The sequence below is a fragment of the Chiloscyllium plagiosum genome, unplaced genomic scaffold (genome assembly GCF_037043375.1).
Source record: "Chiloscyllium plagiosum isolate Xiang-an unplaced genomic scaffold, Cpla_swu_hap1 HiC_scaffold_5, whole genome shotgun sequence".
Classification (NCBI taxonomy): domain Eukaryota; kingdom Metazoa; phylum Chordata; class Chondrichthyes; order Orectolobiformes; family Hemiscylliidae; genus Chiloscyllium; species Chiloscyllium plagiosum.
Window position 1 is genome coordinate 6,943,529 of NW_028270143.1, and position 24,311 is coordinate 6,967,839.

The window sequence follows — 24,311 nt, forward strand, 5'->3', positions numbered from 1 at the left end:
AAGCTGCCAAGTGCTGGGACCTGATGAAATTCATCCTAGGGTCTTAAAAAAACTGGCTAATAAGATAGTTAGCGCATTTGTTTTAAGTTTCCAAAAGTCCCTTGATCTGGATAGTCCCATTGGATGGGAAGATAGTAAATGTAACTTCTTTATTCAACAAGGAAGACTGAAATTAGAAAACTACAGGCCAGTCAGTTTAATATCTGTCAGAGGAGAAGTGGTCGAAGTTATTAACAATGAAGTTATAGCAGGGCATTTGTATAAATTCATATTAATCACACAGAGTCAACAGATAAAGTGCCACAGATGTTATTATGGAAAATAGAAGCACAGGTGTTACAGGTAACAAATTGGCATGGACAGTGAAGAAGGTTATCTAAGAGTACAAACAGGTCTTGATCACTTGGGTGAATGGAATGAAAAGTAGCAAATGGAGTTTATTTTGGATAATAAAAAGCAGACTTATACAAATTAAAAAGTAGGGTCCTGGGCAGTGTTGTAGAACAGAGAGACCTAGGGGCTCAGGTACATAATTCTTCGAAGTTACATATAAATAAGATGACTAAGAAGGTGGTTAGCATGCTTGCCTTCATTGCTCAGACCTTTGAGTATCGAAGTTGGGACATTATGTTGAGGTTGTAGAGGGTTTTGTTGAGGCTTTTACTGGAGTACTGTGTCCAGTTCTAGTCTCCCTGCTGTAGGAAGGATATTATTAAGCTGGAGAGGGTTCAGAAGAGATTTACTAGGATGTTGCTGGGAATGGAGGGTTTGAGATATAAGGAGAGGCTGGATGGGATGGGACTTGTTTCATTGGAACGTAGGAGGTTGAGGGGTGACCTTATTGAGGTTTATAAAATAATGAGGGCTATAGATAAAGTGAATGGCAGGTGTCTTTTACCTAGGGTGGGGGTTTCAAGGCTAAGGGACATATTTTTAAGGTTGGAGGAGAAAGATTTCTTTAAAACTTCAGGGACAATTTCTTTACACAGAGATTGGCTTGTGTGTGGAATGAACTTCCAGAGGATGTGGTGGCTACAGATACAGTTACAAGATTTAAAAGACATTTAGAAATGTTTGGAGGGATATGGGCCAAGTGCAGGCAGGTGGGAGTAGTTTAGTTTTGCATTATAGGTGGCATGGACTGGTTGAACTGAAGGGTCTGTTTCCGTATGGCTTTATGACTCTGTGACTCTATGACTAGCTGACAGGAAACAGGAAGTAGACAAAAATAGACCTTTTCAGATTTGCATTGTGTATTAAGTGGCATGTTACAAACATTTGGTGCTGAGATTTCAACTGTTACAATTTATATAAATTACTTAGATGAAGGGGTGGAATGTACGGTTCAAAAATTTGCTGACAACAGAAATACATTTGGAAAATACAATTATGAAGAGGACAGAGCGAGAGTACAAGAATGTATGAATAGGTTTGGTGAGTGGGCAAAGATGTGGCAATGGAACATCACATTGGAAAATGTGAATATTATCTAAATGGTGAGGAATTGCAGAGCTCTAAGATGCAGAGGAATCTGGATGTCCTTGTGTATGAATCAGAACAGGTTAGTAAGTGGGTACTAATAGAATAGAATGTTATTATTTATTGTGAGAGGAACTGAATACCAATGTAGGAAGGTTACGATTCAGTTACACAAGGCACTGATGAAACCACAGCTGAAGTATTCTTCATATTACTTAAGGAAGATGTTCATATATTGGAGACAATTCTGATGTTTACCAGACTAATATCTGGAATGAGAAGTTTGGCTAATGATGGAAGGTCTAACAGGTGACGCTTCTATCTGCTGGAGTTTAGAAAAGTGAGATGCCATTGGAGATTGAAACATATAAGATCCTGAGAGTGCGTGTCAGGTTTGATGCATGAAGGATGTTTCCCCTGCAGTTCAACCAGTCCATGCCATCTATAATGCAAAACTAAACTACTCCCACCTGCCTGCACTTGGCCCATATCCCTCCAAACATTTCTAAATGTCTTTTAAATCTTGTAACTGTATCTGTAGCCACCACATCCTCTGGAAGTTCATTCCACACACAAGCCAATCTCTGTGTAAAGAAACTGTCCCTGAAGTTTAAAAAAAATCTTTCTCCTCCAACCTTAAAAATATGTGCCTTAGCTTTGAAACCCCCCCCCCCACCCTACGTAAAAGACACCTGCCATTCACTTTATCTATAGCCCTCATTATTTTATAAACCTCAATAAGGTCACCCCTCAACCTCCTACACTCCAGTGAAACAAGTCCCAGCCATATGGGGGAATCTAGAACAAAGGGTCACTGTTTAAAAATCAATGGTCCTCGATCAGAAAACAGAAAATATTTCAACTCAGATGATTGAATGTTGTTGAAAAGATGATGGAAGCAGAGTCTTGAATATTTTTAAGATTTGGAGATGCCGGTGTTGGACTGGGGTGTACAAAGTTAAAAATTACACAACACCGGGTTATAGTCCAACAGGTTTATTGGCTCAGCCTCTTCATCAGGTGGTTGTCAACTATTTTTAAAGCAAAGATAGATAAATTTACTTGAAGGGTAGATGGGAATGTAGATTTAAAACCAAACTATCTTCTAATTACTAGACACCTCTGGAACAGGTGGTTCTTAAACCTGGGCCTCCTGGCTCAAAAGTAGGGATACTACGCACTGCACCACAAGATTACAATTAGATCAACCATCATCTGATTGAGCAGCAGTGCAGACCTGAGGGGCAGAATGGCATACTTCTGCTATTTGTTCGTATGTAACCCTGATCCTTACCTGTTGATGTGGGATGTGGGATAGAATGAGGGAATATGAGCCATGGTTCCTGCACCTGATAATTGCCAGTTCACATAAAATAGAGACCCGGAATATTATCCATGGTTCCGACTATTTTTAAATGATGATGTAATGTTTTTCTCCTAAGAAATTTGAGATGAAACACTCCATGACTGATAGCTCTCAGTGTTAAAATGATTTTTCTTGGCTCTTCCTGTAACTTTATCCATCTCGATGATTTTGACCACCATCGAAATAATCTTTCATTATTTGTCCAGGGCAAAGTATCATTCATTTCTTTATTGGCTGCTTTTTTTTTCTCCACTCTCTTTCCCTCCTACTATTGAAGTTCAAATCCCACCAACTCCTAGTCCACAATTTTTCCTTCACTTCCTTCAAAAATCTAATTCATTTCCACCACTCCCAAGTTCTCCTTTTTCCTATACACTATTCTTCAGCTCCATTTGGACACTTGTCTGCCTCTCTCCCAAACCTCAAGCTGCTGACTCTGCATCACCATCACTTTCTCCTTTTTTATCTGCCCCAACCACACCCCTGAGACCACCAACCCACTAATCCCGACAACACACAACACCTATCCCCCATCTCTGTCAGCTTCAATCTCCCCTTCGAGCAGAGAAAGTAAAAGTAAAGTCACTATAGTCCTAGAAGACAAGAAGGCTGCTCTCTTATTAGACAGGGATAGCAGGTGATGGCTTAACCTGAGGTCACCATGCCACAGCTGAGGACTGAGGTTGAGAAGGAGGGACCTTCATGGTAACCTCAGCTGGTATAGGAATTGAACCCACACTCTTGGCATTGCTCTGTGTTGCAACTCAGCTATCCAGCCAATTAAGTTAACCAAACTAAATGTGAAAAAAACTTGTGATAATGTCAGGACATTTTGTTTTAACATCTGCTCAAGTATAGGAATAAGAGAATACAGTGAAAAGTTTACAAAGTCGCCATTCCCCAGTACCATCTTGGTTACAAAATCAGAATTAAAAAAAAACAGTAGAAATAAAAGAAAGCCAAAAGGAAAAAATAACACCCAGACCTTAAAGTCTGAGTTGGCACATTAACCACAATACTGTGAGTACAGTATTATAACTGGAAATCATTCTTTACTTTACATGATAAACTCATATCACTTTCACATCAGAATTAGGGGCTGACGAATATCAACTCCACTAAGACAATGTCTGCCATTTCCTGAATTTATAACATCAAAGGCATTCACTTATATGTCAATATACTGTTGTAACATTAAATTGTAGGCCCAGCTCACAATAAACGTAACTATTTCTTTTCACTTCTAATTAATTCAATAATTATCATTTTCAATCCTGTTTTACAAAGTAGTGTAGTGTAGTAGTTCTCTTATAATAATTCTTCTGTACTTGTAATCCATTTGAGAACAAGATCATAGAATATTTAGTATTTGAACAAAAACGCTACTCAGCAAAAAATAAATAATACTGATACTATTAAATTGTTGTGCAAAATCTCCTTCCCCATGCTGCCTTTATCTAATTCCAATCCCAAAACAATATATTTGTCTTCTGTGGTCGTCTAGCAAACAACTCATTGTGATGGGTAAACAAAAGCCAATCTTACCTGTATTGTCTGAATCAGGAAGTCTCAACTTCTATAGTTTACTAATTGTACAGCTTGAAAAATAGCACTGCAAAATTGAAATCGCAAGATGTTGAAATACTACACAATTTGATTCTTTCATGCAACATATGTGCATATTTCCAATTATCAAACATGAGGACAAATTTTAATGTAATATAAATGTTTCCCATGATGCTAAAATCTAATTATGAATGTCATGGGTGAAGTTAGAGGACTGCATTTTCATTTCAAGCCCATGTGAACTGAAAAGTCTATGGTCTGATCATATCTGAAACTTATAGACCTTGTCTCACCTATTCATTTTTCTCGTATAATCTTTCTGATTTCAAGATTATTACAATGAGCTTATCTCTGCTCAGCTTCTATGTCAACTTTAATTAACAAATGAAAGTTCCAGAATTGTTAAAATAAGTGACTTGGTGAAATGGGAATGTATATTTGATATCCCTGAAAATGGATTTAGAATTATTAGAATCCCTACAGTTTTAGGTGCACGATTAACTTATCCACCGATTGCCATACATGCAGCAAGCCAACCTCATGCTTCCTGCTCATTTCAATAATTTCTGCATCAATTCTCTAGATTAACTGCACTATTTATTGGTTTGACATATCAACAGGGGATAATATCACTTGACAAAGAGCTTGCATTATTCAAGACAACCTTCACTTCTTCAAGCTGTGGTGCACTAAAGGTACAACAAGTTCTGACAATCACACAGAAAGTGAGTGATTTAGAGAACAGTAAAGCTTCACACCCTCATCTTGCAGGTTGCACATGCTGCCGATTATTCAACCACGTCAGTCACATCACACAAACAGATTGCTTAGCATTCACTGAACAACATCCCCCAACCCCCTCTCTCTCTCTCTCGGGCACACAGGGCAAAGTGGCATGAAAGCAAAGGCAGCCAGAGGTAAACAGTGGGGAATAGACATGCCTTTGTGTCCTGATGGAGAAGTTAGTGTTCACCATTATCACAGTTTTGTGGAGGCTGTGGTCAGACAGCAAGGCTGAAAACATTGATGATGCTGATCTTGGCACATTTACCCCACATTCTCACATCCCAGCTCCCAGTCATCACCCAATCTTTGATGATTTAAAAGCTGCCAATTGCTTAAGATAACACAATTTATCCACTAAAACGTTATTCATGTACCTTTTTCCTTACAGCTACTCTAGATGTGCAACCTACCTAGGCAGTGGAGGAACAGCCAGAGGACACTGAGACGAAGATGTGCCATTACTAGATTTCACATTTTCAGCCACAGCTCAGATACTAACACTATGCTCAATTTGTAGGATTACATCGAGATCAGGTGCAAAAATGATGAGACATTGGCCCCTATTAATTGGTAGGAGAAAGTGAGGACTGCAGGTGCTGGAGATCAGAGTCTAAAAGTGTGGTGCTGGAAAAGCACAGCCGTTCTGGCAGCATCCGAGGAGCAGGAGAGTTGATGTTTCAAGGATAAGTTCTTCATCGGGCTCCTACTAGCTGGTAGCCAATGCAGAGGGCAAGGCTAATGTAGGTGCCTGCTCAGCAGAGGGCAAATCGTATGCAAGCACTGATGATGGATATGTACCACAAAGCCTGCCAAAAAGCACACAATGTTAAGGAACATGGAGGAGATCAATATCAATTCAACACAGAGTTTAGATTCCATTCTTTACAATGTGATCTATTGGTGGACCAAACCAGGGTCTAGCATCTAATGTTGATCCTGCATTTTCCATTGCAACATAAGTCAAAGCCACCCATACCTGAATTGGAAGCTCATAGTGAACTTTTGGGCATGCAAGCTCAGAGTCCTGCCATTGTAGTTGTAAATTACAGTGCACAAAGAGGTTTACACAATTTCACAGTAATTCAACATTATGTCTTCCAACAGATTCTTAGGATTGCTGAGGCACTGTTCGAGGGAAATGGCCGTGGCTCCATGTTTCATAAAACTATTATCTTTTCTCAGAGCAAAATGTTGCTGTTGGTTTAGCTCTCTCCAAAATGTCAAGGATGGGAATAAAAGTTCTGAGTGCTTCAAAGAATACTCTAGAAGCAGAGAGCTGCTGAGGGTATGGAAAACCCATGCATTTGCTCCGAAGATGCTTACAATTCAGTAAGAAGAAAATTCCAGAAACCAGCTCCAGCCATTCCAACCGAACAAGGTATTTTAAAGTAGAGTCAGATCTTTCACTAAGGTTTGGAATATCTGTAAGGTTGCTGTTGAGGGTAAAACGTTTGAATCTTTATTTCTGATATTGGAAAGACCATTTCAACCAGCTTTTGTGTACTGTAAAATATTTTTATTTTATTTGTCAGCAAAAGACATTGATGTTCTATTGTTAAAAGTAGATTGGTAACCTCTTGTGAATATGTTCAGTGACTGATCATCATGCTTGACAAATAGCAAAAATAAAACATAAGGCCTATCAAACGAGATCACACTCTTGGAGCTGACCTGTCCAGTATTACCATCAACTTCTATCATAACAATGGTAAGGCCTAGGATGTGGATGATGAGGGATTTAGTGATGATAATGGCATTGGACATCAAGGGGATAATGAGTCCAGAGACACCACCACTGTGCTACTGTTTCCTATAAATTGCTTTAAATATTAATGAAAGGGCATCTTTCCCACAACACTGAGTTTCAAAATGACACGAATTGTCAAATCAATGCTGCACACAATGATTTCTTGATATGCCAGCTCTGTAAACTTTCAATGGACATTACTGTGCATATACTACTACTGGCACAAATACAGCATCCAGTGAGATTCTCACCAGAATTGTTCACATGGTCCCATATGTACCATTTTGAAGCTCAAAGTGCACTTGTGATGCCAAAAAGATGTAAAGAAGTTCAGTTTCTCTCCTGCAGATTTTAGGCAGCAATGCGACGATTATTTTAAATTATTGTATTTTTGCCCTTTTCTTTCAAAATAATCAAGTAGGCAGGGAACTGGAAACCATGTGTCTGCTGCTTTGAAGGATTCATGTGTTAGATTAAATTTGAGTCACCTTACATCCAAGCGGATCGTTTTCAAAGTAATTTTATACCAAAACAGGATAAATGCCCCATTGGACCTTCTGATTCTAATTTTACTGATCATGAACTCAGTACAAATTGACAGAATAACTTGAGAAAAAAGTCAACCTGTAGGACTATTTCAAAATAATAATGGGAGTAATAAATGCAAATTAATTCAAAAATTGACTCAGCCTAGGAAAAATAAATATATTTGCATTGAATATCCACTAAAGGTGGATTCTACAGTTTTAAAAAATATTTTGGATAAGTAATATTAAACACAGATTGTTTGTAATGTGTAAACAGACATGTAAATGTCATATAAACAGCAACATCATGACTGCTGAATATAGTAGAATTGCTAAGCAAACATAGGATTACTGATCCAAACACAGGACATCGCATTGTGTACAATTAAAACTAAAAGACCATTAACAAACATTTCTGCCACACAAAGCAACATGACATCAGTGGTGGGCAAGTTGTTGGAGGGAATCCTGGGGGACAGGATGTACATGTATGTGGAAAGGCAAGGACTGATTAGGGATAGTCAACATGGCTTTGTGCGTGGGAAATCATGTCTCACAAACTTGATTGAGTTTTTTGAAGAAGTAATAAAGAGGATTGATGAGGGCAGAGCAGTGGACGTGATCTACATGGACTTCAGTAAGGTGATCGACAAGGTTCCTCATGGGAGACTGATTAGCAAGGTTAGATCTCATAGAATACAGGGAGAACTAGCCATTTGGATACAGAACTGGCTCGATGGTCGAAGACAGAGGGTGGTGGTGAAGGATTGTTTTTCACACTGGAGACCTGTGACCAGTGGTGTGCCACAAGGATCGGTGCTGGGTCCACTACTTTTCGTCATTCATATAAATGATTTGGATGTGAACATAGGAGTTAGTAAGTTTGCAGGTGACACCAAAATTAGAGGTGCAGTGGACAGCGAATAAGATTGCCTCAGATGACAACGGGATCTTGATCAAATGGGTCAATGGGCTGAGGAGTTTAATTTAAATGAACGTGAGGTGCTGCATTTTGGAAAAGCAAATCAGAGCAGGACTTAGACACTTAATGGTAAGGTCCTGGGGAGTGTTGCTGAACAAGGAGACTTTGGAGTGCAGTAGAGTCGGAGGGAGATAGGATAGTGAAGAAGGCATTTGGCATGCTTTCCTTTATTTGTCAGAGCATTGAGTTGGGAATTGGGATGTCATGTTGCGACTGTACAGGACATTGGTAAGGCCACTTTTGGAATATTGCGTGCAATTCTGGTCTCCTTCCTATCGGAGTGATGTTGAGAAACTTGAAAGGGTTCTGAAAAGATTTACAAGGATATTGCCAGCGTTGGAGGATTTGAGCTATAGGGAGAGGCTGAAGAAGATTGGGGCCATTTTCCCTGGAGTGTCGAAGGCTGAGGGGTGACCTTACAGAGGTTTATAAAATCATGAAGGGCACGGATAGGATAAACAGGCAAGGTGTTTTACCTGTGGTGGGGGTGTCCAGAACTAGAGGGGAAAGATATAAAAGGGACCTAAGGGGTAACGTTTTCACACAGAGAATGATATGTTAATGGAATGAACTGCCGGAGGAAGTGGTGGAGGCTGGTACAATTACAGCATTTAAAACGCATTTGGATGGTTATATGAAAAGAAAATGTTTAGAGGGATATGGGCCAAGTGCTGACAAATGGACCTAGACTAGGTTAGGATATCTGGTCAGCATGGACGAGTTGGACCAAAGGTCTGTTTCCGTGCTGTACATCTGTATGACTCTATTTATGTTGCACAAGCCTGTTAGTTTCCATGAGTTTTAGACAATTACACAATAGGCACAAAGAGAAAACCCAGCCTCAGAACAGATAAAAGTAATAAGTTTGGGGATTTCCAAATATTCTCTTTCATAAAGCACTGCATTGTAACACTTGCACTATGTAAAGCAGTGTTAACTCAATGCAGATCTTAAGAATTCAACAAGTTCTGCAAATTATGCAAAACTCATAAACAAAAGACTAACTACAGCAGCAATAAACATAGCAATCCAACTGAAATATAAAAATTAGTCATATTCTACCAAGTTCTAGCTCAATTATTATAAAAGTACTGTTTTACACTTTCTGCCTTCTTATTTTAAGTTTAAAAAAGTCTTAAAATAACTAGCACCTGCATTGTTAGATTGAGTACGAATAGATTCACTGAAATATTATCTTTGACATTGTCTTACATCTAAAATCTCCTGCACCATCAGTTTGGGAGAGAACCCAGAAAACTATTGGGGGTAGTGAGGAATGCAACATCAATTAGTCAACAATGATTCAACAGATTTCAATTTTCATTATTCGACAATGTTTTCATGATGGCTTTAATTAACTAAACAGTACAATGACATTACTCTTATGAGAATCATTTTCAAATTTTCCAACTCTACATCACATTGAACTAATGTTTAGTTTGCAAATTTAAGACACATTTTCATGTTGAGGTTGTTCTACCTGAATTATATTTTCTGTGGATGTCAGTGGTGAGACTGTCTTGCACCGTTAAAGAAACACTAGCTAGTTGTATTAATAAGTCCCGGCCTGCACTCTGTAGATTCAGCTGTGTGCAGTTACCTCACCTTCCTTCTCCAGTGACCTCACCCTCTGACAATGCCTCTATTCAGACAGATGTTGTGGAAAAACTTGCTTACAAAAGCTTCATTTTTTGCCAGATTAATGAGCGAGCTCTACCATTCTGATTCAGAAAAATGAAATGAAATAAACTACAACTAATGCACATCTGTAAGAATTTACTGACTACATCCCAGTGTGTACAAGTTACTATACACACATAGACCTCATTCATCTTCGAAATAACAGGATATTTACATTCTTACCAAAACAAGTACCAAGGAAGTGTATGGAAGAATGACCCTGACCAGCATTATAAAAATTGCAGCAAAAAGTTAGATTTGATCGATTTTGATGGAACTAGTAATCAAATCCTATTGCTATTAATTTATATATATAACATATATAGGTTACTTTCCTTAAAATGTACGAACATATACTAATGCTTTATTTTATGCATTAATTGATACGTTACCAAAAATCACACTGTTAATTTCAAGCATCCTTTTCATTGTATTGTTATAAAAAGCAAAAACTAGCAGAAACTATCTGGCATTTTCATTCTTATGATTAATGAGTGATGTCACAGGAGTTTATTGACTTAGACTTAAAATGCTAAGGTTTCTCATATAACACGTCATTATTTGTACAGAAAGCAAAATTACACTAGTCGCCAAAGTTATAATCCTGATAATATAGCCTATGAAGAATAAACTTAAGTCTAGATTGTGCCTGATGAATAATGAAAACAAAGGAATGAACTGTAAGGCAGTCAACTAATTGAGAGATATAGATAATGCCATAAAGTTTAGGATCAAAGCTCGAATAGTTTATAGCTGTTATCTGGAACAGATGGGATAGATCTTACCATTCTCAACAAGGAGAAAATGAGCGTTGTTCAGTTAGAAATTTTCTAAGCATTCCTCTGCTCCTGGAGAATGCCCAAGAAATGAAGATAGTAAATGCAATTCCAATCTTCAAAAATGAATGAGACACAACCTATAAATTACAGAACCATTAGCTGAGGATTCATCATGGGAAACTGCCCAAGGGCATCTACAGAATGCTATAAATAAGCATTCAGAGAATACTGAGGAAGCAGTAACATAGTCTTAGTGATTTTAGGCTGTACCAAACAAAATTATGAAAATGTCTTAACAAAATAAGTGAACTAGCAAATGAAGCTATTCGAGTCTGAACATATGAATGAGAAGCATTAGGCCATTCAGCCCTTCAACCCTGCTCCCCCATTCAAGATCATGGCAAATCTGTTTGTGTTTTGAATTTCACATTCCTCTCATCCCCGATAACATATGATTCCCTTCAAAGTTTGTGCGAAGATTTGTAGCTCGGGTGCTCGTTGTTGTGGTTCTGTTCGCCGAGCTGGAAGTTTTTGTTGCAAACGTTTCGTCCCCTGGCTAGACGACATCATCAGTGCTTGGGAGCCTCCTGCGAAGCGCTTCTTTGATGTTTCCTCCGGTGTTTATAGTGGTCTGTCCCTGCCGCTTCCCAGCAGATGCCTAAGAGAAAGACCACGGAACGAGGACATACCACAACCAAAAGGACTAGCCACACTACCATACATCAGGAGCATCTCGGAACTAACTGCCAGACTACTGCGACCCCTAGGACTCATAACGGCACACAAACCAACAGCCATGCTCAGACAACAACTCACCAGAGCGAAGGACCCGATACCCAACATGAGCAAGACGAATGTAGTGTACAAAATACCATACAAGGACTGCACTAAACACTATATAGGACAAACAGGAAGACAGCTAACAATCCGCATACATGAACATCAACTAGCCACGAAACGACACGACCAGCTATCCTTAGTAGCCACACACGCAGACAACAAGCAACATGAATTCGACTGGGACAACACTACTATCATAGGGCAAGCCAGACAGAAAACAGCCAGGGAATTCCTAGAGGCATGACATTCATCCACAAACTCCATCAACAAACACATCGACCTGGACCCAATATACCAACCACTACAGCGGACAGCTGAAACTGACAACCGGAAGCGGCAGGGACAGACCACTATAAACACCGGAGGAAACATCAAAGAAGCGCTTCGCAGGAGGCTCCCAAGCACTGATGATGTCGCCTAGCCAGGGGACGAAACGTTTGCAACAAAAACTTCCAGCTCGGCGAACAGAACCACAACATATGATTCCCTTACCTAACAAGAATGTATCTCCGTCTGCCTCAAAACCTTTCAAAGACCCCGCCTTCATTGCCTTCTGAGGCGGAGAGGCCAAAGCCACACAATCCTCTGAGAAAAAAAAGAGCTTCTCTTCTCTGTTCTAAAAGGGCAACTCCTAATCTCCAAATAGTGCCCCTAGTTCTTGAACTCTTGAAATAATTGAAAAACTGTCTGGATGGATTGAAAACTGATTTGCATAGAGAAGATCAAGGGTAAATGGAAATGCTTACCTGGAGAAAATGTAACAAAGTGGGGTTCCAAAGGGATCAGTTCTGAGACTTTTTATATTTAAATATGTGAATAGAATGGATCAGAATCTCTATATCAGTAAAGTTTGCTGGTAACGCAAACACTTTGTGTGTGTAATGATTAGAAAGGAGATTGATAACCATCAGGACAATTTCCACTAGTTATTTAGATATACTGAGAAATGGCAAATGGATATTATTGATGGATATTGATGGATATTTCCAATAGTGGAAATTATGATTAAATATAAGGTATCACTTTAAGTACCAAATCAGAAATTTGTGGGTTCAGGTCCTACTCTTGAGATTTTAGCAGATAACTTGGGCTGGCACTCCATTGGCACTGAAGGAGAGTTGCCACTGTCTTTTGCACTAAACACAAAAAAAGTACTGTGAATGCTGGAAATCAGAAATAAAATCAGAAGTTGCTGTAAAAATTCAGAAGGGTCACTGGACCCAGAACATTAAGTCTGCTTCCCCCCACCCCCCTTGTCCCCCACATGCTCCCGGTCCTGCTGAAGTTTTCCACCCATTTCTGATTTTGCAATTTTTGTTGGATGAGATGCTAAACTGATCTTCAGTGGCTCCCTTCAGTGAAATTATTTCATCACTTAAAGAAGTGCAGAGTATTTTTTATACTGTCCGGGTCAACATTGACCCCTCCAATCAACACATAAAATGGTTATTTTATTCAATGCTCTTTCTGGTATGTTGCTGTGTGCAAGTTGGGCTGCCGTGTTGTTTTATATTACAGCAGTAACTATGATTCAAAAGACTTAATTGGCTGTGAAACACTTTGAGACATCCTGAGGTTATGAAGAGAATTATATCAATAATTTTTTTTAACTTAGCTTGGTAAATCCACAGATACAGCCAGGCTTTAGCAGGGTTTTAAAAACACATGTGGATAATCACTCGGCTGAACCCCACGGGGTCATTTTCAGGAATCCATCATCATCACGACTGGAATGTTGCTGTGAATCCAATCCACTTTAAATTCTATCAGGACTCATGAACTCATCATGCATGGTTCGAATTGTACTCAAACCTGGGTCCCCGTGGTGGACTTGACCTAATACATTGCACTACAATAATCAGCTCCACCCCTTTCCTTCACCCAAATAATTGTCAAAACCATTTTTTTAAATGAAACCACATTTTCAATTTATTATTTCTCCATAATATCACAGAATTGCTTTACTGTTTAATTACTTTTAAAACCTCAGAAGGTTGTGATCTCTGAAACTGTTCTTAACGGTGGAGCAATCTATGAGAATTATTTTGGACGCAGCATGCTAACATGAGGTTTTATTACAAAGGATCATTAAATATGCACTAAAATCCTAACTACCTCATGAACTATTTATCTGTGTACTGCCAATGAGAGCTGTTACCACAGCTGATTCTCCCTGTGGTCTCAAGTAATTAATTACTCGTCATCAGACCCAACAGTAGTACAGGGACAACATTATTACACCCTTGGGTTGATATTTGAAAGGTCACTGGCTAAAGTGTAGTTACATGAAATAGGGCAATTTATACGACTGCCTGAAACCAATTTTGAAAGGGCAATATTCTACATTGGTGACACCCAGGTCTGGAATAAAACAAAAGGTTGTTTGTTATAACTTTATACCTGTCAATCAATCTGTAATTCTCCTGAAGTTTCCAGTGTTTCAATTCCTCTTCCAAATGCCCTATAGTGAAGTTTAAACTTTAGCATGTGAAAAGGATTTGCCAACTGTTCAAAACTAAACAGAAAGGAATATGTGTTTAGTGCTGATGACAGACCTTTTCTCTACAAAGTCTTTTTCTACAATTTCTTACAATAAGCACAAGAGGTTTTCCGATTTAAAACTGTTCATAGCCATATAGTCCCAGCACAATGATCAAGCATTCTTTTAATTAGTCTAACTTGTCAAATGTATAACATCACTGTATACTTCTATAGTCAGTGAACGAGGCTTTGGTGAAAATGAACACATTTTGTTGAAGCTTTTTGATTTGTCTTCATCAGGTCACTCGCAAGAAGACCTATGTAAAGGGTAACAAAATGTTTACACTGTATTAGAAGAATATGCTAATTGTTTGGCAAGTGGACTGTGATTGTAAGGGACATTGGCATTGAGAATACACTGGCTAGATTATGACTGACATTAACTGCTCCGCATTTTGTTAAGATTGAAAGCAGGCAGGTTGATTCTGATTGGTAAAGTCAATGCCCTGAGGAATGAATCAGAGAATGTTGCTTCTTTTGTTCAGTTGGAACAGGTGCAATGCATGAACGTGTTCTTTCTCTCTGCAAGTAACAGGCGTTGTGTGTATTAAAATATGCAGTTTCCAACCCATGCAGGTGCCAATACTGAGACTGCTTTCTTAGAAAAACTGTGAGTGACAATAAATCTCAAGGACTGTTATGATTCAAGGTAGATCACTGGTAGCTTCTGCAGGGAAATTAGGGATGGGTAATAAATGCTGGGATAGTCAATGATGCCCAAATCCTATAAAAGTGTTATATAAAACAAAGGGGCTTGATTTCAACTCTTGATGGATGGATAAGAGTTTTGAGCAAGTTAAAATCTCACCACTGACTTCACTAAGTATGCCTGTCCACTTTGTTTCTTACCTTAATTTGCTGTTACTTATCCATTCCTCCCAAGGCCATCTTCTTCACCTCCCATTTCCATCAGTATTGCCGAACAGCTTCTCACTGCTTCCACCTGGGCATCCTTTTATTTTCACCCTCTGTGGTTCCCACTTGCTGCAAACAGTATTCCTCTTCTGCTCCTTAACAGTTCCTTACTTACCTTTTGGACCTATTCCTCTCACAAATCCTTTTTGCTCTTCTGTGTCATTTATGGTTTCGCATTACACCAGTCTCTTGAACCACCTGCTGGTGGCAGCATAGCATTCCTTCTTGAACAGTGTCCACTTTTACCTCCTTCAAAATCCTCTTCACCTATTGTCCTTTATTGCATTTTCTGTAAATTGATCCTCTGCCTTCCATAGTATTTTATGTTTTACAGCCTCGAAACCCTTTAAACAATCTATGTAATGGAGACATAATAATAGGGGAAATACTCACGCTTTCTTTGAGATCAGCCAGAGGAAGAATTTCTGTCACCTACTCCAAAGCTGGCTTCCCTGCTGCAAATTCCTTTCACCATTGTGCCTGAGATTGTATTTCTGTTGGCTTCTAGTAACACAGTACTAGCATCTAAAATGAATATTCAAGTCTGTATCTCATGCAGACCAAGGAAGCAAAATCCCAAACTGGCTTCGCAATTGTTTTGAATAAACTAACAAAATAAATGCATGCATTTTCTGAATATTTAGCTTGATTTAAAAAAAAACAAGGTATTCATAATGAAATTTATGTAATTTAAATCATTTAAAAACTACATGCTATGAATGAGCTGAATGGCTACAATTTTACCATTCATAGTACAATCAGTTTAACACCAACTGAAACTTTTGTAGGTGATTTTATGAGAGTTGTGCTGCAATAAAGGAGTCTTAGCCACAGAAAGTGAGATATTAAGAAATTTCTATTTAGAGTCAGCTTAACACAGTTGATAGCATTCTTGCTTTTGACCTAGTAGTTACAAGCCCTATTTGAGAACAAGAACATTTGATCCAGAATGTCATTTAGGTGTAACATTGAGGTATTTATCACCTTTCATTTGAGGTGTGTTATTCTTATAGGTGCTTACATTTTGGTAGTTGGTGTTATGAAAGCAAATACTATCAGTTAATGGTTGGAGAAGTATGCTGTTACCAATCTTCCCTTCTATATTGGGTCTTAACACCTATTTGGCTACCAGTAGTGAGCATGGACCACATTACTCAAGTGGATAGTATTTTTCATTCAGCGTTTGCTTCTTCTGGAAAATTTGCTGACTTTAGTCTCTTGACATGTCTTAAATAATGGTAGGAGTGTTGTCTAGAACTGACAATGTTGTATACTTGCAGAATTTTCAATGAGTTTTGAGATCGCTTGCCACCACACCATTGACTGAGCCTTGGCTGTACACCTGGCAATCCTAAATGTCTTTGGTGTATCCTTGCTAAGACATTGTCCCAAAGGTAAACCAGATTAGCTAGCCTTCAGGCATACGCTATTGAGTCATCAATGATTTTGAAATTCTGTCAGTGCTCAAAGAGTGTATTCTCGACCAATTTGCTGAACTTCTTGCTTGGCCTTCCTGCAACAAAATACTGCCAAATGGTAAGGTGCATTAGTGGGCGCTCTTTTCTTCTCGTTAAATTTGCTTGAGATTCTCTTGGTGGCCATTGTTGGCCATTGGTTCTTGGCTATGTTAAATATCTCCTTTATGCCAACACAAATAATCTTTCTTTTTGTGTTATGCCATGGATCCAAACAACTCACTGAAATCTTCTGCCGGTTGCCCCTTGACCAGTTAGTCAACAATAGCTTGTTCCTGGACCATTTGCTCTCTTGAGGTCAAAATATTCATACAGGCTCAAAAGTGAAAAGTATTGATTGTGAATTGCAATTACATTCTCAATTCTCTTATGTTTTATTACAGAGAGGTAAGCCATCAGGGACACGTAGTTTCATTTCTGTATACTATAACATCTGTTTCTTCAGCCATGGTATTTGATCACATAAGACAGTGATGCTCAACATGTATCAAGCTTAAAATTAATGAGATGTCCCTTGACATAAACAAGTTCTGTCAAATTTTAGCTGGTTGAATCACAATTTCTCCCCAGAATGCCTCAAGTATCTTATCTAATCATGGTGGTGCTTTTGCATTAACATCTTTGCATGAGTAAGCATTTGGTGTTTTGCTGTTCTGGAACCACATCCTTTTGCTGCATATGCTTTGGAAGAGACATACAGTACTACAGATGTAGCATTCCCTTGTCATATCTGAAAACTGCTTGTGCCTGTGCAGCATTTTTGTTCGACAGTGATGACACAGACTTAGTACCTCCTGCTAGGTCAGCCATTCTCAACGGGGGCCATATGACTCCCTTTAGGGGCCCTAGCACATTTGAAGCGGGCCACAGACTGAAAACTGTGAGAAGGGGAGCTCCAAGGGTTTATGGGTGCCTTGGTAACTGAACTGATGAAATACCCAAGCAACAACCTTCATTGGAGTCAATAGTTTCCCTCCTATCCTTCTATACACAATAGAGTCTGTTTGAACTACAACCCAGCCAAGTTGAGGCAGAAATTCAATAGACTTTGATTGATCTTCAGAATGATATAACTGCAGGTCATCAGGTCAGTCAGTTTCAAAAAGATTTTTGGATCAAGAATGATCTGCTGATTAAATTTACAACATTGTGGGAGAAAGCCGAAATATTTTTTATTGCATTCCCCTAAAAATATTTGGTTGAGAGCGGATTCTGCAAGGTAGTTTCCTTGACAAAATCCTGGAACAGAATTGATATCGCAACAAGAAGTGACCTCCAACTGTCATTGTCAATTTTGGAGCCTGATATCATGAAACTTACAGAAAAGCACCAAGCTCAAGGATCAAATTAGGCCTGAAAGATGTTTAATTTCATACAGTCTTTTTTTAAGTTTTGTCCAATATGTCGGAATGTTCAAGTTTGCTTGGTGTTCAATAATAAATGATTTTCTTTCTATCTGTTCGTGTTGTATTCCTGTTTGAAAGGGGGCCCTGGAGCCTGACAAGAGCTCCTGGGGGGCCCTGGCCAAAAAACTGTTGAGAATCACTGAACTAGATCGTAGAACACAGAACGCAGCACAGGAAGAGGTTCGCTCGAAGTGCTGGCTTGTCATGCGAGCCTTTACAGTATTTGTGCCAGTAAAGTGAATCAATTTTGTTTATCCTTTGTGATAATATTGTTCCTTCTGCTCTCAGAATTTATTTGCAAATCATCTTGCTTTCTACTGACAGCAAAATTTGAAAGGCTTTCTCCAAAGTCAAGCCTTCTTTGAATTGTAATATATTTGACAAAGATTAATCAATTATGAATCCTGATGAATTCTGTTTTCAAAACTCCATTGTCAGAAACATCCAAAGATTTTCATGGATGTTAAACATTCCTGCTAAATTTGATCATTTAAGAATTGTATTTGTTCTCAAATTGAAGTAATCATTAAAATGTTGAAGAACATCTTCAAGAGGATCGGTTCATACTTTTATGTCTAAGCAAATAAGAATGTCATCAACTGTAGGTCCTGTAGAGTGCAATAGTGTATTTACTTATTCAGCTTGTTATTTAGTTTTTAAGTTTGAAGGAATTTTGGAACTTAAAAACTGTTTTACCTAAGATGTTCAACCTTGTGTTCCATTTGGGTATCTTTGGTATGTAATCTTTGAGATAGGATTATTTATTCTGCCATATCCTCTTAATATGATTATTTATTCTTCTTACCTCATAGCTGCTCTGCAAAGGCTACTGTATCTAAATGCTGTTACATTTCTGGCTTTAAATCCTGCAATAAATAAATGTTGTTTAAATTTCTTTTTATGGAAGATTTTCAATTCCACAAATAGTAATGCTGTTGCACTTTGATTTACTAGAGACAAAAAAAATGCAGATGCTGGAATCCAAGGTTGACAAGCAGGACGCTGGAAGAACACAGAAAGCCAGGCAGCATCAGGAGATGGAGAAGTCAATGTTTCAGGTGTAACCCTTCTTCAGGTCTGGGGGTGGGTGTGAGGGGAAGCTGCAGATAAAGGAGGTGGTGGGGGTGGGGGGGCTGGGTGGTGAGGTGGGGATAGGTGAACACAGGTAGAGGGTACGACCTGGTTGGGAGGAATGAATCCGGTTAGTGACCAGAAGGAAGGGTCAATGAGAGGAATGGGAGAGGGGATGGGCTGAGAAGGGAGTTGAGTGATGGGAAGGGAGGTTATTTGGAATGGAAAACTCAATGTTGAGTCTTTGTACTGTGTGGTATTTAAGGAATGGTGCCCACTGCTGATCATGATGTTGTAAGTTCTGTGGAACCAACCATTACAAGCTCATGATCAGGGTAGAATGCTGTGACTAATTCCTCCTTTCCATAATGGATCTAAGGCCCCACCTTATCCCAGTTCCAACCTTCCAACTCGGCCCCACCCTCATGACCTGTCCTACCTGTCCATCTTCCTTCCCACCTATCTGCTCCACCCTCCTTTCCGACCTATCAACATTACCCCCCACATCCGTCTACCTCTCGCACTCTCAGCTACCTTTCCCCCAGCCCCACTCCCTCTCATTTATCTCTCCACCTACTTGGCTCACAAGCCTCAGTCCTGATGAAGGGCTCTTGCCCGAAACACAATTCTCCTGCTCCTCAGATGCTGCCAGACCGTCTGTGCTTTTCCAGCAACAAACTCTCGACTCTGAACCTTCTGGCAGCCAAGTCAACAATTATCCCTCATCCAACAATACAAAAAGCAGATTAACTGGTTATTCATCGCATTCACAGTTAATGTGACTTTGTCCTGTGAAAACTGATTGCTGCATTTGCCAGTGAGATCTCTTCAAAAGTAATTTGTTGTTTATGAATTCCGGAGGGTGAGAAATGGCAACATACAAGGTTTTTTTTGTTTTGCAGATGCAGGTTTATGATAATAAATCTCACTCATTTGTCACTGGTACGGTGGTTCAGTGGCTAGCCCTGCTGCCTCACAGCACCAGGGATCCAGGTTCAATTCCTGACTTGGGCAACTGTCTGTGTGGAGTTTGCACATTCTCCCAATGTCTGCGTGGGTTTCCTCCCATAGTCCAAAGATGTACAGGTGAATTGGCCATGATAAATTGCCCATTGTGCTAGGTGCATTAGTCAGAGGGAAATGAGTCTGGGTGGGTTACTCTATTGAGTGTTGGTGTGGACTTGTTGGGTTAGAGGGCCTGTTTCCATGTTGTAGGGAATCAAATCTTTTCATCTGTTTTAGTGTTCCTTAACAACTAAACTCATGGGACATGTAGCAATGATCTTTTTCAATTCTAATTCATCATTCTCCTTTCCACCAGCACAATATCATAAAATTACTTCTAACAGTTCCACAGGGTAGTGTTAAGATACTAATGATGCCAGAAGGAAAACTTGATGGGACATGGCAAAATGACAGAAATTAAGTGTGTGTTTTGTTATTCTGACAGTGTAAGAAAGCGATCAAACAGACTTTATTACAGGCTGAGGCTTTCTTACTGGGTGTTTGCTTTTAATCTCAGCAAATCTAAGTTGGCAAAATAAATCTGCAGTTTAACATTGCCCAAGCATAAACAGATTTGCCTGGGCCTGTGCTATTAGTTTACGGTGGCACAGTGGTTAGCACTGCAGCCTCACAGCGCCAGAGACCTGCAGTCAATTCCCGCCTCAGGCGACTCTCTGTGTAGAGTTTGCACATTCTCTCCGTGTCTGTGTGGGTTTGCTCCGGTTTCCTCCCACAATCCAAACATGTGCAGGTTAGGTGAATTGGCCAAGGTAAATTGCCCGTAGTGTTGGGGGAATAGGTCTGGGTGGGTTGCGGGTCGGTGTGGACGTTGGGCCGAAGGGCCTGTTTCCACACTGTAATTTAATCTAAATCTTTACCAGATTATTTGTTCATAGTTTAATTAATGTAATTGGACACAATTAATATTTTAACCAATTGCTTTTTCCCCTCAGTGAAACAATGTGTTCAGCACCACACTCCCCAGATAATGAAGCAGCCTATATCCTTATGCACCAAGAGTGGGGTAATATCCAGTTTTAAGCTGTTAAATGAGAAGTCACATTCAACTACAAGTGCCAGGCAATGACCATCTGCAACAGGCACAAAACCATGTCCCTTGATGTCCAGTGGCATTACCATTGCAGAATCCCCTACTATCAAATATTCTAGATATTTATTGAGCAGAATACTGTGGCTCCAAGAGCTGGCCTAGAGATGCACACATCTCAAAATCAAACCAAAAAAGACAAGTTTATGCAATTATTACTCACAAGCCCACCTACTGTTCACTATCCCAAATGGTGCTTTACCTTTCACCAAAAGTCTGCCTACCTCCCCAAACAATAGGAGCAAATTACTGCCGATGCTGGAATCTGTGCTGAAAACAACAAATGCTGGAGATCACAGTGGGTCAGAGAAACCAAATGCAGACTGGGTGACCACTTTGCAGAACACCTCCAATCCGTGTGCAAGCATGACTCCAACCTTCCTGTGGCTGCACATTTTAACACAGTATCCTGCTCACATGCCCACTTGTCTGTCCTCGGCATGCTGCAATGCTCCAACGAGACACAGAGAAAAATGGAGCAGCAGCATCTCACCATCAAACTAGGCACTTTACAAACTTCTAGGCTTCAGACTGTGAACCCATTCCTTCCGTTTGTTTTAGCTTTGCTTGTAACATTCTCTGTCACCATATCCTCTCCTCCCCACCCCAGTGGGACAGTCTGTTCTCTCCAGTCTGGTATTTAGAAACACCATTGTTCTGCCATTCTCACATTCTGATCACTTAATCTGAACTATCAACACCCTTTCTTCTCCTGCACTCCTACCCCTACCACACCCCTACCCCCCCCGCCCTCCTGACTATTGCATAAAAGCTGCCACCCCTGCACTTCACTTCAGATCTGATGAAGAGTCATCTAGACTTGAAACATTAGCGTGCTTTCTCTCCACAAACATTGCCTAATCTGCTGTCATTCTCAGCACCTTTTGTGCTTCCTAAAAGGTATTCCAGGACTAAATGGGTTCCCTGGCTAACCCAAGGAAATGCATTGAAAACAAGCCTGCTCTTACCTGGTCTAATATTACCATTCCATATTCCAGGGACTCACCTGAGGCAGCTGACCATTTAAATGGCCTGCTTTCTCCAGGAAGCATAATTTTGTGAAACTTCCAATCTTGCCCCCATGAAAATGGGATGTGCCTGATTCAAGAGAAGGTCTTGGAATTCCCATGTTCTTCCAGCATTTTCACTAGAGCAGATATGCTCTCCATGGTGACAAAGATCTGGGCCATAGTTTGGTCTTACAAACTGAAACAGTGAACATTTGCATTTATTCATAGTTATATTTTTTATAACTGGATATTTTTTCCTCAAATACATTCTACTTCTTGTTAGCAACTGGAGGTTTAAATTTCTTTTCCAAATAAATGTCTTGAATTTTAAACTTGTATTAGAATTTGGCTCCCATGACATTTGGGATGTTGCCAAAGAGCAGCATGATGAGAAAGAAGTGAATGGGTCCAAGGAATAAAGTTTGGGGAATTCTAGAGGTAATGGTACATTGGCAAGAAGAAACCATTGCTGCAGATGCTGTGGCTATCATCTGTTTACTCACACTGGAATCAAGCTGGGGAATTTAATTAAGCTGATCAGCGAAGGAGATGTCTTGAAGGAAAATGGTGACTGCAGAGAAAATGTAAAGGACATGGCTGAAAAATGGACCAATTCACAATCGCAAAGGATAATAATGGATTTGGGAGATTATAAAACTTTCAAAACCTTTTTGAGATGGTCTTCACCAAGAACGGATATCCCCGCAACTTCATCCACAGATGCCTAACAGACAAACAACACGATGAGGACATACCATGACGCAACACACTAATCACTCTACCTTTTATAAAGAAAGTCTCGGAACTGACAGCCAGACCTCTCTGCCCACTGGGATTCATGACAGCCACACTCAGACAACAACTCACCAGAACAAAAGGCCCTCTGCTATTATGTACAAGACAATTGTAATTTACAAGATTTCATGCAAAGACTGCACAAAACACTGCATAGGACAAACAGGCAGACAACTAGCAATCCACATCCATGAACACCAACTAGCCACGAATTGCACGACCAGCTGTCCCTAGTAGCCATACTCTTAAATGACCAGAACCATAAATTCTACTGGAACAACACAACGAGCATAGAACAAGCTAAACAGAGGACAGCCATAGAATTTCTAGAATCATGGCACTCATCCACGGATTCTATCAACAAGCACATAGACCTACACCCAATATACCAACCATTACCGGAACAACCAGAACTGGCAACCAGAAGCAGCAGGAACGGCATGAAATAAATTCCAGAAGAGACAGTACAGCAGTGTTTCACAGGAGAGCCCAAAGCACTGAAGATTTCACCTAGACAGGGGACGGAACACTGGCAAATCAACTTCCCAGCTTGTCGAACATAGCCATAACTACAGCAACCAGCACCCAAGCTACAAATCTTTACGCAAACCTTGAATGTTGAAACTAACAATGTAAAAATGTTAAAAGCCTGCTGCATTTAAATTGAACAAATTCTATCCCACATCCCTGTTTTAGTGTTTGCAAATTAAAATGGAGTTCAAACTCTAATACATGGGTCCTTGAAAGTTGCCACCCAAGTTGATAGTGTTATTGAGAAGGCATACGGTGTGTTAACTTTTATTGGTGGAGGGATTAAGTTTTGGAACCATGAGATCATGCTGCAACTGTACAAAACTCTGGTGTGGCCACATTTGGAGTATTGCACACAGTTCTGGTCACCGCATTGTAGGAAAAATGTGGAAGCTTTAGAAAGGGTTCAGAGGAGATTTACTAGGATGTTGCCTGTGTGGAGGGAAGGTCTTACAAGGAAAGGCTGAGGGACTTGAGGCTGTTTTCTTTAGAGAGAAGAAAGTTGAGAGGTGACTTAATCGAGACATATAAGATAACCAGAGGGTTAGGTAGGTTAGAGTCCTTTTCCTCGGATGGTGATGGCTAGCACGAGGGGTCATAGCTTTAAGATGAGGGGTGATAGATATAGGTCAGATGTCAGAGGTAGTTTTTTTACTCAGAGTAGTAGGGGCATGGAACGCCTGGCATACAACAGTAATAGAC

The 24,311-nt window shown here is 39.8% G+C and overlaps 1 protein-coding gene across 5 annotated transcripts in view; it reads right to left on the reverse strand.

The window, feature by feature from the left end:
- Positions 1-24,311, reverse strand: part of creb5b (cAMP responsive element binding protein 5b) — a 508,761-nt gene that overhangs the window by 67,692 nt on the left and 416,758 nt on the right. The gene's annotated exons all lie outside the window — the stretch shown is intronic.